This window comes from Vigna umbellata, chromosome 8, assembly GCF_029865625.1.
Source record: "Vigna umbellata cultivar VRB3 chromosome 8, Vumbellata_1.0, whole genome shotgun sequence".
In the NCBI taxonomy this organism is placed as follows: domain Eukaryota; kingdom Viridiplantae; phylum Streptophyta; class Magnoliopsida; order Fabales; family Fabaceae; genus Vigna; species Vigna umbellata.
Genome location: NC_142172.1, coordinates 7754513 through 7770825, shown reverse-complemented (window position 1 = coordinate 7770825; position 16313 = coordinate 7754513).

The window sequence follows — 16313 nt, the reverse complement described above, 5'->3', positions numbered from 1 at the left end:
CCACTTCTTGACATTTGTCCTGTGCAAGATTCTCATTCTTACACCTGTTAAATTTATGAACCTCACTCTCACATCTGTCCTAAGTTAATTTCCAGCGCAATCATCTTTACCATGTCCAATTATGCTCATTAATAGAACATGATTAGAATCGGAGTCGCTCGTGTCTTATGCAAGATTTGCTTCATCATCTTTGCTCTTCTTTGCAGCTTCATTGTGCCAACATTCTGATGAATAATGCCCATATTTGCTTCAAGTATAACACTGAACGTTTCTTTGATCAAAGTTCTTTCTTCCTCTTCCTCTTGACTGCCTTCCACCTCTCTTGTTTTCATTTCTTTGTTCGCCACCATTTTCTTCAGAAATTTGATAAAAAACATTTGCATTTTTGCTTGCAGTCCGTCCCCCTTGTGATCGGCCTCTACCTCTTCCAGCTCCACGAACTTTAGAATTTTGATCACTTCTGGCCTGTAAGGCTTGATTCGTGCCTTGACTCACGCCTTTTTCGGCATTTCTCCTTTCAATCAATCTCTGCTCATGCACCTCCAGAGAATTATGTAGTTCTTCCACCCTCATAGTCTTAAGATCTTTACATTCTTCTATGGCCACTTCTATATGGTCATACTGAGGAGTTAATATTCTGAGTATTTTCTCAACACTTTTCCTATCTTTTTCACGATCTTGTCACAAGCTCTCATCGCATTCACCACTACTTGATTCTTCACAAATGTAATCTACGATTGTTTCTTGCTCCCCCATGCTCAGAAGTTCATAATGTCTTTGAAGAGATTGCAACCTGATCTTCCTGACCTTTCCAAAGTTACCATAGCCTTCTTGTAGAATATCCCAAACCTCCTTTGTCGTGACAGCCTTCGAGACTTTCTGGAAGATTGCAGTTGATATACATTGGTGCAACAACAATCGTGCTTTGCAGTCTAGCCTCTTGTTCTCCTTGTGCAGCTTCTTCACTTCTTCTGAATCTCTCTTCGAAGGTTCTTTGAAACCTATCTTTACAATTTCATCCACTTATTGGAAGTCAAGTATCTCGTCCATCTTAATGCACCAATCGTCGTATCCTTTGCCATCAAACACTGGCAAGTTGTCGTGAACAATTCCAGTCATTACGTTTCACGAGTCTGCCTCTTCTTGATACGTTTTCTTGAGCTTCGCCGCTCTTCACCAGGTTACGAAACCTTGCTCTCGATACCACTATTAGCACAACATGTATAAAAGAGAATTATGCAGAGAAACAAGTAATGCAAAGAATGAGAGATTGTGAAAGTGAAAAATATTTCTCGTTATTAAACTGAATGGAAGAAACAGTATTTGTAATAGAAGAAAAGAGACGATCTAACTGTCATTTTGACAGTGAGAATAATTTGGATTATAACAACAATAACACTGCACTAAATCACTAATTTTTGTGATTTGCAAGACAACTATGGGAATGCAGATCCAGAAAATGTTGCTAACATTTGAGGAGTATGAGAGCAAGAACTATGAGAAGCTTTTACTTCCTACTGTATTGATTTACAAATGCTTTACTTATTAATTATATCCCCAGTCTCAGTCTGTTACTAAAAATATAAAGCACTGAATTCGAGGTCAGGCTTCCTACTCAGAAAAGGCAAGGTAAGAAATGAAATACTTTTTTTTCGTTCTCCTCTCCAAAGCACAGTACAAACATATAAGCTGATGACTCAAAATATTCTCTAGGACAGGTGGCACGCAGGCCAAGTAACATAATAACAAATCCTAACCAACTCTTTCTAGAACAATGGAAAACCAACAATTATTGGACAAAAAGGTCAAACAGACGTAATCCACTAATGATGAATGAAATCATCCCAACCCAACGGTTTCTTAGACACCCTCTTGGGCCTAGAATCAGCTCCCTTACCAATTTGTGTATCATTACCTTCCCCTTCGACAAGGACCTTGTCCTCAAGGTCATAAAGCAGTTTGAGTTCGTCCCACTTCTCCCAAGAAGTATCATCCGGAGACAGCCCGTGCCATTGAACCAAGGCCATCCGCGTAGGGGTGCCATCTATGGGCACTGTTTTCAAATCCAGAACTGCTAGAGGGGTGATCAAGGGACTGCTATCCACTGAGTCAGGCGGAAGGAGGTCAAACTGAGTAGGAATTGGCCCTTCATGACGTTTCAGGATTGAACAGTGAAAAACGTTGTGTATTTTGGATGATGAAGGGAGCTCTAGTCTGTAAGCCACGGGTCCGATGCGTTCAATAACTTTATAAGGACCATAAAAGCGCTTGGCTAGCTTATGATACTTGTGACCAGAAATGGAAACCTGCTTATATGGCTGAAGTTTCAAATAAACCCATGTCTTTTCTTCAAAATTCACTTCCCTACGTTTCGAATCTGCTTGTTTCTTCATGCGACTTTGTGCCTTAAGCAAATTGTGACGTAGAAGGGACAAAATCTCTTCCCGAGATGAAAGGACAGCATCACAACCTGCATTTGATGAAGTACCTTCTATGTATGATGGCAAGGATGGGGGTGGCTTTCCATAGACCACTTCAAACGGAGTCACTCCTGACCCAAAATGCCAAGAAGTGTTGTAATGGTACTCTGCCCATGGAAGATATTTGAACCAAAGACTTGGCTTTTGATGAACAAAGGCACGCAGATATTGCTCAATAGTACGATTCATAACCTCAGTTTGCCCATCCGTTTGAGGATGATATGAGGAACTCATCCGAAGGAGCGTTCCACTGAACTTGAATAAATCAGACCAAAACCGGCTAATGAAAACCGGGTCTCTATCAGAAACGATGCTCTTTGGCAACCCATGATGTTTACACACCATAGAGACAAACAACTCTGCTACCTTGTAAGCTGTAAAGCCCGAATTAAGTGCCCCCAAATGGACTGCCTTCGAAAATCGGTCTACTACTACCAATAACACCGTGTAACCGTTAGATGGCGGAAGTCCGGTCACAAAATCTAGTGATATATCCTCCCACAATCCGGAAGGAATAGGCAAAGGATGCAAGAGTCCCCCAGGTCTTGCTGTGCTATACTTGGTCTGCTGGCAAGCTACGCACTGAGAAACAAACGCCTTAGTGTCCTTAGGCATGGATCCCCAAAAAAAATTAGCACTGATCCTCTTCAAAGTTTTGCTGACCCCCGCATGACCCCCAACAGGAGTCTCATGGAATTCTCGTAACAGTAAGGGAATAAATTTGGACTGATTGCTGATCCAAATCTTTCCACGATACAAAAGCAAATCGCCATTCCAAAGATAAAGAGGATAAGAGGAGGGATTCGACAGTACTTTATCCCTCATAAGGATGAATTCAGAGTCCAATAATTGTGATTCCTTCAACTCATTTAAGAACACAAACTGTGGGGTAGAGAGCATATGTAACTCACCCTGAAGTGGACAATCGGATCGCGAAAGTGCATCCGCCACCACGTTCAATCTCCCCGGTTTGTACTGAATCTCGTAATCATAACCCAGCAACTTTACAAGATAATGTTGTTGTTCCGGGGTCTGAATGACTTGCGTCAAGAGCTCTTTCAAACTCCTCTGATCAGTTTGAATGATGAAAAAGTGTCCCAACAAATACTGTCGCCATCGTTTCACTGCACTAGTTATGGCGTGGAGCTCTCGGACATACGCGGAGGATTTAGACAATCGAGGACAGAACACCTAGCTAAAGTAAGCAATTGGTCGATTGTCTTGAGTCAAAACTGCACCCATGGTTGTCCCTGATGCATCTGTTTGGACATAAAAAGTCTTATCAAAATCCGGCAAAGCTAAGACTGTGATGCTGGTCATGGCAGATTTCAGAGAGTCGAAAGCCTTCTGAGCATGGGTAGACCACTGAAATTGCCCTTTTTTAAGTAGATCAGTCAGAGGTTGGGCTATGGCTGCATAATGACGAACGAATTTCCGGTAAAACCCGGTCAAACCCAAAAACCCACGTACCCCTTTGGTGCAGGTAGGAACTGGCCATTTAACCATAGCCTCAATTTTTCCAGGATCGGGAGACACTCCCCCATTAGAAACTATATGCCCCAAGTATGCAATATGTGTCTGAAAGAAGGAACACTTGTGAGATTGCAAGAGGAAGCTATTACTTGCCAAAATCTCGAATACCTGGCGCAGATGAGTCAAGTGTTGATCAAAGTCAGCGCTGAATACCAAAATATCATCAAAGAAGACAATAACTGTCCTACGCAATAGAGGCCTGAAAGTATCATTCATGGTAGATTGGAATGTTGCCGGGGCGTTGCACAATCCGAATGGCATTACACAATATTCGTAATGTCCATCGTGAGTCCGGAAGGCTGTCTTAGGAATATCAGAGGGTTGAAGGCGGATTTGATGGAAACCTGAAGTCAAATCCAATTTCGAAAAGCATCAAGCGGAACCCAATTCATCCAACAACTCCTCTACCGTAGGAAGTGGGAAACGGTCCTTGACCGTAATGGCATTCAAAGCGCGGTAATCCACACACATACGCCAAGATCCATCTTTCTTCTTCAGAAGGAGAACCGGAGAAGAAAATGGACTTGAACTTGGCTGAATCCAACCAGAGGCAATCATTTTGGAAACCTGTCTTTCAATCTCAAGTTTCTGAAAATGCGGATATTTGTAAGGCCGAACATTGACTGGTTGTGAATTAGAGAGCAACGGAATTGCATGATCAGTATTTCGGGGTGGAGGCAGAGAAGAAGGTTCAGAGAAAAGTGATGTGAAGGAAGAAAGTAATTCACGTACTTTAGGATTAGGATGATCTGGGAGTGTGTTTGGAGTAGAAGAAGGCCTTACCACCAATGAGAAAAACTGGGCTGTTGGATCTGCTCGAGCAACCCGTTTGAGTTGATGCAGGGAAAGAGAAGTGGGCTGCGGTCCAGAATCTCCCTTAAGCTCAATAATGGATTGGTTGAATACAAACTTCATAGTGAGTGCTTGATAGTCCATTAAGATGGGCCCTAATTGCTTTAACCATTAGGCCCCAAGAACCACATCGGATCCGCCCATATCAAGCACGTAAAGAGCAATGTGGAACAAATGCCCTTGGATCAGTAATTCTACTGAAGGACAAACCTGTGTACACGCCAGTTCTTCCCCACTTCCAACCAAGACCTTGAGGGGGGCAGTAGGGGATTGGGCCAAACCCAAACGAGTAGCTACTTCTTTTTGGATGAAATTGTGTGTGCTACCCCCGTCTACCAACACACGGATCGGGTGATGTGTAATATGGCCCGTTAATCGGAGTGTCTCTGGATCTCCAGTACCCGATAAAGCATGTAAACTGATTTGGGCTTGAGGGTCCAACAAATCCACAGGTGAGGTATCCAATTCAGGGTCCCGATCTGAAATCGGTGGAGCCGGAAGGGAGCCACTGACTGGGTCATCTTCCTCAGAAATAAAAAGGAAGAAACGAGCTGGGCACCGATGCGACCGTGAATACTTCTGATCGCAATTAAAGCACAACCCCTTCTCGCGGCGGTCTGCCATCTCAGCTTCAGTTAATTGGCGGTAACGAGTCTTGGGGGTAGGAGTAGGCAACAAGGGAGGAAAAACTCGTGGTGGTTGTTGTGGTGGAGCAACGGTAACGGTGCGGGTCAACGGGGGAGAGGACGAAGAGTTGAGTGGCCTAGGTCGCTGCACACTGGAGATATCCAACAACTTCTCCTCTTGTAAACGGGCCAAACCCACCGCCGTGGACAGCGATTGAGGCTGTTGTGCCACCACCTCACGCCGGATCTCCGGCTTAAGACCGGAGAGGAAGCAACTCAGAAGGAAAGGCGGCGACAAACCCGTGACGCGATTCGCGGTGGCTTCGAACTCAGTGAGGTAAGAAGAAACAGAGGAAGTTTGGGACATCTTAAAGAGCTTACCTCTAGGATCTTCAAACGCAGTGGGGGCGAATCTGGCTTCCAAAGCTTGTAAGAGGTGAGGCCATGAGAGGATCTGACCATTCCGATACATCCACTGGAACCAAGCTAAGGCAGCACCGTCAAGGTAGAAGGAAGCCACGGTAATGCGTTCTTCTTCCGGAGTATTGTGGTACTCGAAGAATTGAGAGATCTTGAATATCCACCCTACTGGATCTGTACCATCGAAGCGGGGAACATCTAGTTTCAAGAAGTGGCGCTGAGAAGAGGTATGATCGGAGGAGTGAGGATGGCGAGGGGAAGAAGGAGGAGTGGTATGCTGAGTTTCCAAAAGAGAGAGTCGATGATGTATATCGGTCATTTGAGTAGAAAAAAGTGACATCTGAGAAAGCAATTCATCTATTTTGTTAGAAAGGAGCGTGGAACGGGTACCGTCAGCCATCGAGAAAAAATCAATGAAAGCACCAAATGTTACTAAAAATATAAAGCACTGAATTCGAGGTCAGGCTTCCTCCTCAGAAAAGGCAAGGTAAGAAATGAAATACTTTTTTTTCGTTCTCCTCTCCAAAGCACAGTACAAACATATAAGCTGATGACTCAAAATATTCTCTAGGACAGGTGGCACGCAGGCCAAATAACATAATAACAAATCCTAACCAACTCTTTCTAGAACAATAGAAAACCAACAATTATTGGACAAAAAGGTCAAACAGACGTAATCCACTAATGATGAATGAAATCATCCCAACCCAACGGTTTCTTAGACACCCTCTTGGGCCTAGAATCAGCTCCCTTACCAATTTGTGTATCACAGTCTGCAAAATTATAATCTGTTTGATTTTGAAAATATCATACTTATGTGTTTCTGTAGATTGTAAGAACAGGCTAGTATTTATTGATGCACTTGTGCTGGATTCTTAGGTTTGTGCTTTTATTTTTCTCTCCTTGTCTCATGGCTTGGCTTGTATATTGTGGGGTAGAGTAAGTAAAGTTATTTTATAATGTAAAATTCCTCATTCTTGAATAGTAAATAAAACCTTGAATCTTCTTTACTATATGGCAACCTGTTTGTAGCGACAGAACAACATAGAATGATAATCACTGTTTTGTTGTAATTAAGAACAATATGATAGCTACAATCTTTCTTTGATCTCCGATCAGTTTTATAGCCGTTTGCAACTATAGAAAATTGACCCTTTAGGCTTTCATATTGATAAAGATGAGAAGTAATGGAGCCAAATGACACATTTACTGAAAATCACAAACAATGAAAAAAGGTTTGGAAGCAACTATGAAAGAAAGGGAGAATCTTTTCTAACTTAGAGCTAACCAATAACAAAATTCTGTATATAGAATCATATATATATATATATATATATATATATATATATATATATATATATATATGGATAAAATTATTCCAAGAATAGCTTCAAAAATTTATTTATTTTTATTAAACGCGAGTTAGTCTTTTGTTATTCTTTTCTCGATAAAGTCTTTTGTCAAGTCCTATCACCTTCTTTTACCACTAATATTGCTCTAATCTATAGGCAAACCTGTTGTAAAAGCATATGTATTTATGATTATTCCAATTTTGGCCTTAAATTAAGTGTATATGACTACTCCAATTTTGTTTCAAATATATTTTTTAATTTACCCAGATTCAAGAACTCAGTTTTTGCTTTTTTTTTTCATTTCACCTTGGAAAGTGCTGACCCTTCACTTATTATTAATGAATGTATCTTAATTTGAATTAATATTGAAAATGTTATGACAAGTTTTCTAAGTTGGTTATCACTAGTTCATAAATAATGTTTAACATCACGCATTTAATGTTAAACGAAAGAAAATCCAACATAAAAAAATGACCGGTGACATTTTTGTAAATAAAATGTCATTATAGAAGTCGGTTCCCCAAAGGTCAGACGTCAAATCCTCCTTTAGACGCTGGCTTCCCTAGATCAGACATAAAAAATGACCGAAAATATCTCATTTTAAGCGTCAATGTTACTTTTTTTTAAGACATAGACGTCGGCCCCCCCAAATCAGACGTCAAATCCTTCTTTAGACATCGGCCCCCACAGATTAGACGTCAAAAATGTCCGAAAATATCTCATTTTCAGCGCCAATGTTAATTTTTTTTACGACATACACATCGGCCCCCCAAATCAGACATCAAATCCTCCTTTAAACATCGACCCCCCATATTAGATGTCATAAAGGATCAAAAATAGACGTCGATCCCCCCAGATTAGACGTCAAATCCTCTGCCAAAAGTTGCAAATTCATAATTGAAAAGTCACTTTTTCAGATATTAGATGTCGAATGTAGCAAGGGCCGACATCTACTACACACTAGACGTCGGATCCCCTTCCCCAAACGTTAATAAGTTGTGAAAATACCCCAAAAGTAGCACCAAAATGGATTTTTTTAGCAATTAGACATCAGAATGCGAGCCTCAATTTCTTTCGCGTTTTCGTTTGAGTTTTTGCTTCGTTCGCATTGGCCATTGCTGCTACAAATATGTTTGATTAATTTTCTTCCGATTAATTTATTTTGCATCGATTAACTTTAGTTTGCACCGATTAAATTCCGTGTGCACCGATTAAATTTTGTTTGCACCGATTAATTTTGACTTATGATGTTCCTAAGATGATGAATATTGGCGGCGACAACGACTGCCAAATCTCCATTGCTTGAAACTCATAGTATATACAATTTTATGATGTGCTATAATGATTTTTTGTATTTTGAAATGTGGTAATATTGTAAAAACAAATTAATTTTGAAAAAAAAAACAAACAGGACGTCGGATTAGGAGGGGTCTGACATCAAAATTGACGTCCGGGGAAGGGGATCTGACGTCAAATTGACGTCTCCCAATAAGACATCGGATTTGGATTGGACGTTAAATATTGAAAATAACAGACGTCAAAAGCCTTTTTTGCAGTTGTGTATGTAGTTTCTATTATATCACATTTTAACTTTTTTCAACCATCAATAATTCTTAAATTCATCTAATAATTTTTTAAATATATTATCAACTAATTATTATTTTATATTGTAGGTATGTGAAAAAGAAAGTTGTAAGAAAAGATATGGTTTGTTTCTCTTACCAAGAGGGAGGGGGAGAATTGGTATACAATAAAAGTAGTTTCTTGTTGAATCTTTTTAGGAATTTTAGATGATCTTTAAATGCACACAATACAATTATAAAAATAATGCAGTAGAGAGATTAAGGATAGAAAACAAACATATTCTTTTTATCCTGGTTCGGCCTCAATGCCTACATTCAGTCTCTTTCAATCAACCTTAGATTGAAAGACTTTCCACTATAAAGATTTTGAGTTTTTACAACAAGGAATTACATAGACCACACTGTCAAAATGTAAATATCCTCTCTAACTCACACTAATCTAATATAGCATACAAAACACCTTGCAGAAGAACAATCCTCTTCACTACAGTATCCCTTTGAGACCCTTCTCAAAGTACCAAGAACATCAAGTTCTTCTTCCTGTCAACACGCACAGGGAAACAACAATCTTCTATTGATTGCAAAACAAATTCTGATTAGTAAAAGAATATACCTGAATTGTGCAGATGTGATCAGCCAATACACGTTCAATGCTAGCCTTCAAGAATTCTTCAAAATCTTCAAAACCTTTGAATCTTGATTCTTGGAGCAGTAGGCGCACCTGCAATCTCTTTCTAAACTCACTGATATCAGATATGAAAATTCTATAAATGATCAGAGTCCCAAAAGTCTTTAATACAACACGTAACATGTTATTATATAGAATTTCTCATATCAGACGCACTTTAATCGATTACGAAAATAATGTAATCGATTATGCTTTAACATAGTTTATACCAGGATTACATTGAAACATATTTAATTGAATACACAAACAATGTAATCGATTGCATGTTAACAGTAAGTCAAAACATTCAAAAATATGACCATTATAACAGTTATGACTTAGCTTGAAAACGGTTTTCAAAGAATACCAGACTTAATTGATTACACAATCAGTGTAATCGGTTAAGTCCTACACTTAGACAATTTTGAAAACTTTTTCTTCTCAAAACTCATCACTGCACATTTTCAAAAAGGTGTTTGCAAGGACACGAGTTTTAATTGATTTTACAATTAATGTAATAGATTGAAACTCGTGTAATTTGCCACAATTTTAAGCAAAAACTATATGATGAACTTAATTGATTGCTAAACCAGTGTAATCAATTATTTCATACAGAATTGCATTATACAAGTGGTTTTAACATATGAAAACATGAGAATGCATACAATAGATGTAAACACATTTATGATCATAGTGAGTATGCAGACAGTCAGTTTTAGCAACATATGTATAAAACATAAAGATACATTTTTGTTGTTGTCATTGTAAAATATATGTGTGTTCCCATCATCAAAAACCAAACACATGGGAATTGGTATTGGCAAATGCATTGCTCCCCTATCAACAAAAGTGTATCAAATGATGAAGACGATGAAGAAGTACTAAATGATGAAGACGATGAAGAAGTACCAAATAATGAAGACAATGAACTACAAAACTGATGATTATTATTCATAACATGTTTATTTTAATTTTTAGGAAACATTAATTGTATTTCTAATGTTTACAATTTATATAATAATATTTTGGTTTATATTTAATGTTTACATTTAATTTTGGTTTCATATTATTTAATTTTGGTTTATTTATGATAATAAAATCATTTGAATAATAATAAAAATTTAAATTATTTACATTTCTAGCGGTTTTGGAAATCCCAACTATGTAAACTCAGCAATTACCGGCGATTTTAGGAAACCCTCACAAGTACCGACGGTTTTTCTTAATTTCGGTTAGTTCCAGTGGTTTCAACAAAACCTCGATAATACCGGTTTTCACAAAATTCCTGAAAATTACGATGGTTTCTCAAAAAACTGTCAGTTATTACTTAGCGACGCAGCTTTTCCCAATGATTTTTCTTACTACTGGTACCGTACTTTTCGGGAGTTAAAACTGTTGGAAACAAAAAAATAACGTCCGGAAAAATTGTAAATTTTTGTAGTGATTTGATCATCATTGTCTTATAAAAGAATTACAAAAAAATTTTAAACTCTAAACCCCAACTTAGATGTTTCTTTTCTACAGTAATGAATAATTTAACTTATTTACCTCTATTCTTAAAATAATGTAACTTTTTCTTAACTTTATTATAAATAAAATATTATGTTATAAACCTTTTAATATTAAATACACAAAAGTCTAAATTAAATATATCGTAATGCTTAGATAATTTCAACAATATAAAGAATATCGCTAAACAAATCTATGAAGCTCATTTTTAAAAGAAAGTACCATATTTTATCAAACATTTTTCACCACCATTGACTGTTTCTGAAGTAATATGCACCAATTTTTTTAATTTTCTGACCAGTTCTTTTGAACACTATAATAATGAGTTTATTCACAGATTTTGGAATTAAACTGGGCCGGTCAGATACAATTTGATTTGTGGAACAGGTCTACGTTGACCACCTTTAATTAATGGATCGATGCCTGCTATATATTCAATTAGCAAACTGCTGAATTCATCTAATACTGCTTGCTGCATCTAATACTGAGTCCTAGTAAAATTCTTGTTTTAAATCTTTAAAAAAATATTTTCAATTTTTTAGTATTAATATATTTTTATTAAATTAGAAATAAAATTATGTTTAATCAGACATCAGTATCAGAATTGGCTCAAGATCCAAATACATGGTCTTTATTTTAAGTCTCCAAAAAAAATGTCTCAAATTTTTAGTATTAATATACTTTTACTAAATTATTGTATTTAAGAAAAGATTTAAAAAAACTTCTTAATACTAATATACTTCTATCAAATTAACATAAATCATTTTAATAAAAAATAAAAAATTAATTCTTAAATTTGTTTTAAATCTGTCCAACTCTTAATTCATCCTTTATCTGTGCTTATTTCTTAGTTATCTTAAAAAATCATTACTCCTTAGTAATGAAATAAGCTTATACTAGGTTGCCTGCAATTGTTTTTTGTTTTTGCAAGGTTTAATTATTAGGTTCACCTGTAATAATTAATGTGACTATTTTGTAGATAAATCAACATATTGAATGTGCTATATAAACCTCTCCTCATCTTTTTCTACAGAAAGTGCTGTGTTATTTCCATGGATTGTGTGCATGCTATCTCTTCAGCTGATAATGCATGTTCATTCACAACTGGTACCAACTATTACCTTTTTATTTCTTTTGTAAAACTAACCTTGCTATTTGATAACTTTTTCATTAGAGACTGATATTGTGATCCATTGCTAATTGTAGGGGGAAATTTCTGGTGCTGTAAACGTTCAACCAAGAATATTTACTACACAAGTATGTCTCACATATCTCCCTTTCTTGGATAACCTTTATTAATATTACTGTTTTTATAATTTTCTTGCATAACGGAATGTATCCTGCAAAGTTGTTTTTTACTCTCATGAGCTCTCCACTATTCGGTACTAGTTCTCCAAGCCTCCTTCATTTACTTCTGAATAAAGGGGTGTTTGAATTAAATGTTAAAATGAAAGTAAAACTACAATTATAATGTTATTTATAGGTTTATCTCATTGATTATGGGTTCACTCGAATGAACTACGATTATGGATCTATTGACCCAAAGACTTAATGGTTAACTTGTGAGAAACTAGAACAGTTTCTAGTTAAGTTATTTAACAAAAGAACGCATGATGAGAAACCGATAGGTAGTATCTGAATTTAATTAGCAACGTTATAAAAAGTATAGTTCCCGACATCTGATATCCAATATTCGATTAAGTGATTCATTATTCATAAATCATTTAATTATCGCTTTATTGACTATAAGTTATATTTTACTAAGTACCCAGTAAATATTATTATATCTTTGTCTTAAGTAACTCGAATGATATAGTTAACCGCGTGGTCCGGTCAAAGTAGATATAATAAAGAAAACTTATTTAGAATAAATTACGTTTTTAAGGAATTTTTCATATTTTGTCTTTTTATCAATATTAAAGTTTATTTTCTTAAACAAACTATGTATTTGTTAAATCATTAAAAATGTTTTGTATTATACCAAGAGTCGAAAATAAAATAAAAATACATGTCCCAATTAAAGTTTTTAAACTTAAATTTATATAAATTTTTTTACATAGCTTATATAAATTCCTTGATTTGATTGAGTGCAGAGAGAGTGATGATGACATAAAATTAATAAAAGAACTAGTATAGAAATTGAAAAAGGGGAAATATCATATTACATTCTCAAATGACTCAAGCAATACAAGTATAATTTGCCTTTTTCTTTATCAGCGCATAATTTGCTCTTACACTTTTTTACGAGTTAATACTATTTTTATGTTAATTAATAAATTGATTATATATTTTAGTAAACTTGATAAATTCGAAGTTATTAACTGACGATAAAAAATGCTTTCTCTACCTTTAAAATTATCTAATAATAATAATAATAATAATTTCCTTATTTAATAAAGTTTGAAATAGTTTCTAATGAAACATGAATATGAATGTTAGGACATATTTATTATGAAAATGTATCATACATTTTATATATATATATATATATATATATATATATATATTAGGTGAAACAGTTAATTGGAAGAATTATTTATTAAATATGTTATAAATGATATATGATTTTTATAAGTCACGGGATTTTAGTTGTACGCAATGTACCATTTATTTCAAAGAAGACGATTAAGCATATTAGTGCAAGTATTGATCTAATTATCACAGTATATGTGGCGTAATCATAATAAATAATATATCAGGATAAAGGAAAAGTATCAGACGAGTTGAAAATAAACAAATTGGAGAATAGATGTGTCAAAGCAGAAGAGTTGTATTAGATAAAAATATATAATTTATAGTGTGTAGACTCTTTTATTTCTTTAAGTACCTGAATATTTTTTAGATGGTATGATTTTTCTAAAGGATGTTGGATAGTGCCAAAATAAGATGGAGGTGGAGAAGGTTAGGTTAAAGGTGGTTGTGTGGTTGTTTTATATTGTTAAAAGAATCGAAGGGTTAAGACATTTAAAGTGTTTGTTAAAATAGAATGACTCAATTTTTCACACTAAGAGGGAGTGAATTGGTGAGATGTAAAAATAAAGTCTTTTAAAATCCTTTTTGCAAAAGGTGATATTTTTAAAACTTTCTTGAAATGCAAGGTAAAAGACTTTCTAATGCAGCGGAAACTTAATCGAATAAGTATAGAGTAAAGTTGCTTAAAGGTAAAAGAGTAAGGATCAGAAAATTCAAACACTGCTTTTTATACTGGTTCGGCCAACCTGCCTACATCAAGTGTCCTTCCAACCATGGGAAGCAAATGCATTATAATGATCAAGGTTTTTACAACAAGGCTTTTATAGAGACCTCACGTCAAAAATATAAGACACCTCTCTAACCCTCTAATCAAATATAGGTTGTACAACAACTATACCAGTAGCAAGAATCCCCCTCTTGTTGTCTAAACCCTTTGAGACACCTCTCAAAGTCAAGAACGTCGCACGCTCTTCTTCCTGTAGTCACAATAGGGAACCTCAATCCAATCTTCACAAGATTGTAGACTCTGATCTCACAGTTACACCCAATTGTGATGAATTGATCAGCCCTTTGAATATACAACAAATTTGCTCTTCAAGAAATCACAAGGATATGATCACCATGGTCACTTCATGATTCTTGGAGCTCTTTTTCTCTTTCTGTTAGATAACACTTTCTGAAAAATATCACACAAACTATTAGATTCACAAAAGTTCTCACATAAATCAAATTCGCGTCAATTTATAGTATAACACATCTCTGACGCATTTTAATCGACTAAGTTACTAATGCAGTCGAATATAACAATTCTGTTATAGCAGTTAGAAGACGTCAAAGCAATTAATTGAATTGCAATTAATGCAGTGGAATGACATTTAATGCTTTGTCAACATATTTGAAAAGATAACGTTAGGCATTTAAATCAACTATTAACAGAATTTCAAAACAGTAACAAACTTAGTCGAATGCAACACGCATATAATCGACTATGTAACAGTGTAAATCATTGTTTTGAAAAACTTTCTCTTTGAAAAATCTCACAGCACACATTGAAAAAGGTTTATGCAAAGACACGAGTTTTAATCAACTCACCCCATAATGAAATTGACTTAAAACTGTTGTTTTGTCACCACTAGTGCAGTCAGGGGAAACGATAGTGGTTATTTTCGCCCATAAGCAGCGGTTCCTGAACCGAGGCATATACAGGCGAGGCAAAAAGTCTACACTTTCTGCCTTTGTTGTAAACCGAGGCAAAAAAGCGTAGCATTTTGCCTCGGTTCTTAGGTAACCGAAGGAGTAGGGTTTTTTTTTTAATTTTTTTTCGAAGGACTTTATGTCTCGGTTCCTTTTGAACCGAGGCAGTATGTTGCCCTCTACTGCCTCGGTTGGGACCAGAACCGAGGTAGTAGAGTGGTTTTTACTTCTTCTTTTTTTCTTTTTTCGCCTGACTTTGTGCCTCGGTTGTGACCTGAACCGATGTCGTAGAGGGCTTTCTGCCTTGGTTATGGTAACAATCGAGGCGTATTCCCCTGTTTTTTTTTAAGAACAAGTCTGTTTCTACAACATTCCCAACTGCAGAAACAGACTTGCATATAATTTTACAGCCAGAACAGTCCAAAACAATCCAGAAACATATATTTTCAATAAAAATTATATTAAAACATAAATGCATTCAATAAAATTGATTGCATAAAAGAATGCAGTATAGTGCTAGGAAGTGACTCCTAGGTCGTCTCTCAAGGACCAAATGTGGTTCAGTCTCAGATCAAACACGTAGGGGGGGTTTTGAAAGTGTTTTTATGCTTGGAAATGGACTAAATTAAAATGGAAATTAAACACAACCGAACATAATTGAAAGCATTAAAGTGAATGAAAATAGTAAACCGAACAGTCCTAAACTGAATATTGCACACCAGCGAGATAATTAAATTTGGCGTGAAAACTAAATACGTGACCAATTGCTAAATCATAAATCACATAAGTTGGAAACAAAATTGCTAAATGGAAGTGAAATTGTGAAATTGGAAAAATTATCATAGCGGCGGGAATAAAGATAAGAATGCAACATCCAAGCTAAAGCTAATAATTGAGAGGCACATTGTGGTTTGGAACTCCGTGCAGCTGAAATAAAAGTTTAAAGCAAAAGTTTGTGAAGCAATTGAAAATGCAATGCAACGTTAAGCTAAAAATTAAATGCACCAAAAATTGGAAAGCAAAGACAAAAATAAAAGCTAGCATGTTCCTTCCTATCCGCGTGAAAACCTCCATCCTGAGAAGAGAATGTAACATCTCTAAAAGAATCTCTTTCTTTTCCCACA